The sequence below is a fragment of the Leptonychotes weddellii genome, unplaced genomic scaffold, assembly GCF_054177405.1.
Source record: "Leptonychotes weddellii isolate Sample4059 unplaced genomic scaffold, ASM5417740v2 HiC_scaffold_17992, whole genome shotgun sequence".
Classification (NCBI taxonomy): Eukaryota; Metazoa; Chordata; class Mammalia; order Carnivora; family Phocidae; genus Leptonychotes; species Leptonychotes weddellii.
The window spans coordinates 1-4004 of record NW_027764175.1 but is presented as its reverse complement, the minus strand read 5'-3'; the positions used below and the strand labels follow the sequence as shown (position 1 = coordinate 4004).

Sequence of the window (4004 nt, the reverse complement as noted above, 5' to 3'; positions counted from 1 at the left end):
CCCCACCACTTCAGCAACCCTCCGTTTGTTTCCTGAGATTAAGAATTCCTCATATCAGTGAGGTCATATGATACATGTCTTTCTCTGATTGACTTATTTTGCTCAGCATAACACTCTCCAGTTCCATCCATGTTGTTGCAAATGGCAAGATTTCATTCCTTTTGATGGCTGCATAATATTCCATTGTATATATATATATATATATATATCACATCTTCTTTATCCATTCATCTGTCGATGGACATCTTGGCTCTTTCCACAGTTTTAAAGTCCCCTACTTTTATTGTATTGTTATCAATTAGTTTCTTTAATTTTGTTATTAATTGACATATAGTTGACTGCTCCCAAGTAGGGGCATAAATATTTACAATTATTCGATCTTTTTGTTGGATAGAGCCCTTTATTATGATATAGTATCCTTCTTCACCTCTTATTACAGTCTTTGGTTTAAAATCTAGTTTGTCTGATATAAGGATTGCTACTCCAGCTTTCTTTTGATGTCCACTGGCATGATAAATAGTTCTCTACCCCCTCACTCTCAATCTGCAGGTGTCTTTGGGTCTAAAATGAGTCTCTTATAAGCAGCATATCGATGGGTCTTTTTTTCTTATCCATTCTGACATCCTATGTCTTTTGATTGGAGCATTTAGTCCATTTACATTCAGAGTAATTATTGAAAAATGTGAATTTAGTGGCATTGTATTACCTGTAAAGTCGCTGTTCCTGTAGAGTTTCTCTGTTCCTTTCTGGTCTTTGTTACTTTGGGGTTCTCTCTCCACTCAAAGGATCCCCTTTAGTATTTCCTGCAGGCCTGTTTCAGTGTTCACAAATTCCTTTAGTTTTCATTTGTCTGGGAAATTCTTTCTCTCTCCTTCTATTCTGAATGACAGCCTTGCTGGATAATATATTCTTGGCTGCATATTTTTCCCATTTTGCATGTTGAATATATCATGCTGTCTTTCTGGCGTGCTCGGTCTCTGTGGACAGATCTGCTGCCAGCCTTATGTGACTACCCTTGTAGGTTAAGGACCTCTTGTCCTCAGCTTCTTCCAGGATTTTCTCTTCATCTTTGTAGTTTTCAATTTTCACTACACTATGTCAAGGTGTTCACCTATTTTTGTTGATTTTTGAGGGGCGTTCTCTGTGCCTCTTGGACTTGAATGTCTGTTTCCTTCCCCAGATTAGGGAAGTTCTCAGCTATAATTTGTTCAAATAAACTTTCTGCCCATTTTTCCCACTCTTCATCTTCTGGGACTCCTATAATATGGATATTATTTCACTTTATGGAATTGCTGAGTTCTCTAAGTCTACCTTTGTGATCTAATAGTTTTCTTTCCCTCTTCTTTTCAGCTTCATTACTTTCCATCATTTTATCTTCTATATCACTGAATGGCTCTTCTGCTTTGTTCATCCTTGCACTTGGGACTGCATATCAGTAATGGCATTTTTAATTTCGGTCTCACTAGATTTTAGTTCTTTTATCTCTACAGTAAGGGATTCTCTAGAGTCTTCTATGCTTTTTTCTAATCCAGCTAGTATCTTTGTAATCACTGTTTTAAATTCCAGTTCAAACATCTTACTTGATGTCCATATTGATTAAGTCCCTGGCAGTGAGTACTACTTCCTATTCTTTCTTTTGGGGTGAATTTCTCCATCTTGTCATTTGTCCAGAAAAGAAAAGAAGAAAGAGGAAAAAAAAAATAACAACAACAACAACAACAGAAAGAAAAAAAAAACACCACTATATACTGGGTATATTTTGGTCTGCTTGTTAAAAGAAACTAGATCCCAAAATAAGAAAGAAAATATATATATATAAATAAAATAAAATACAATGAAATGAAATGAAACAAAAAATTACATATAGAAAGTATATATAAAAATGTTAAAAATAAGAAAATAACTGAAACATTAATACTAAAAGACTAAAGAACAAAAATTCAAAGAATGCTATATACTACTTTCCCGAGGAGCTGAAGCTTTGCAGTTCTCTATGATGGGTAAACTCGGTGCTAGCCAGTTGTTCCTGCTGGTCTTCTTGGGGAAGGGCCTGTTGCTCTGATTCTCAAGTGCCCTTGCCCTACTGGCAATGCTTCTCTCGGGCACTGGGAGGCAGGGCTCAGTGTAAGCGGCTCCAGACTCCACTAGGCGGCGCTGTTTTGCTCCCTGCAGGCTTTCAGCACTGAGGCGGGGCGGGGGGGCGCAGGCAGCGGCGGCACCCTGATCTCTAGCCCGGGAGCTCAAAGTTCACACCCCTCACTCTTCAGTGAGCCCTCACAGAAAAGCAAACAATCACTCTTGTCTCCTTGGTTTCCATCAGAACTCTGTGCTCACTCAGCCTGTGACCGAGTATTTCTATCTCAGGCACAGGACTCCTACAGGGCACACCTGCGCCTCTCCTCCGGGGGAGGGAGGGGAGTCCCACACCAGTTTGGCCCCTTGCTGGGCCCCTGCTCAGAGAGCGGTCGCCCCACGCAGCCACGGTTCCCAGTTTATGGCAGCAGAGAGCTGAATGCTGGAGCCTGGACTCCCTGTTTGCAGCCGGCTTCCCAGCCCCCATCCCTGGGAATTCTGCCGCACTATCAGCCCCATTCTTCTTGTGACCCCGGGGATCCTGAGACCACGCTGTCCCACCTGCGATTCTGCCCCGCTTCCCCACCTGAGCTTCTTTAAGCCAGGGACATCCCCCACTGTAACAAACTTCTAAGAAGTCCTGATTTTGCGCTCTGCTCCAGTAGCCTCCTTAAGCCAGCTCCCTCCCCTCCGCCGTATCCTCCCATATATACCACCCTGGATTCATGTCTCCGTGCCTCCTACCTTGCAAACAGTGGTCGCTTTCCTACTTATAGACTTGCAGCAACTGTTTTCTCAGATCTCCAATTGATTTCTTGAGTCTTCAGAATGATATGATAACTATCTAATTGTATTCGAGGGATGAGACCAAATTAGAGTCCCCCTACTCCTCCGCCACCTTAACTCCCCTCCCCTTGCAGGCTTCTATTTAAATAAGAAATTCTTGGTCTACCTGTCCCTGAGAAATTTTTCATTCTGGAGACATCTGTACCCTATATGGGACAGTATGCATATCAGCGCATATCATAGCCGCAGGAACAGCAATGTGGTAAGGATGGAAGCAGAGAACTGTGCAAGACTAATACATTTTAAGGACAGTTCTCAGAGTTCGCAGATACAAAGGCTACAATCTAGAATGTGAATAGTAAATATGATATCTCTTTTCCCTGAAAATGTTCAACTTTGATAGTAAGATAAGGAGCTCCATTTACCTGTGCATGGTATGGATAGGATTCCTCTGAGTCCAGGCTTCTGTTGTCCTTCACATACTGGGGGAAGGAGTTACCCATCAGGCCACTGCTACAGCCCTCGTGGTCTCTAGACAGACAGCAGTCCACCAGGTTCTGTTCACTCAGTGCAAGAACGTTTGCCAGTTTTCCAGAACATTTGTCCTTCGAGGGCACCCGTTGCATGAAAAGCCCAACACAAGCCACAAAAACCCTGAAACCAAATTAAAAAGCTCTCAGTCTACAAAACCAATAGCAAGATTTGACAACAGCCCCCACATCTGAAAACTCTTTTAAAACATAGACAACTGTACATGTTTCTCAGCCGACCACAGCAAGGACACTGATTCCTTTCACTTTTACTCCTGAGGATGACCTGCTGAATATTGTCACACCTGATCCTTCACAGGGGTTACATAGCCTTTCTCTCTCCAGTCCACAGAGGAGGGGGTCTCAGCAGAGGGAGGCGCTTGAAACTCGTTCCCTTCTTCATGCTTCTGTATTTGAAGACCATTCATCACCTGCCTGAATTCTTCACTGGTCTTCAAGGAAAAGGAAATAGAATGTTGACAAGCAGCAGATTTTTTGGTAAAGTACTGAGGACAGGACGCATGAAACATTCAGCAATCCATGCCACCCTCACCAGGTCACCAAAGGCGTTCATTGCCATCGTGAAGCTGTGTTTCCCTTGGCTGTATTCCTGAT

At 42.6% G+C, this 4004-nt stretch overlaps 1 long non-coding RNA gene across 2 annotated transcripts; it reads right to left on the bottom strand.

Moving 5' to 3' along the window:
* Positions 1-1690: 1690 nt before the first annotated feature.
* On the bottom strand, positions 1691-4004 carry LOC102741363 (uncharacterized). 2 transcript variants are annotated; one of them, XR_014141904.1, is made up of 3 exons: positions 3943-4004; positions 3614-3841; positions 1691-3513 (listed from the first exon to the last, which is right to left on the bottom strand). It is a non-coding gene; the product is annotated as an uncharacterized LOC102741363 (long non-coding RNA). The 2 variants fall into 2 exon arrangements; XR_014141905.1 differs by having other exon boundaries at positions 1691-2917; positions 3285-3513; positions 3614-3998.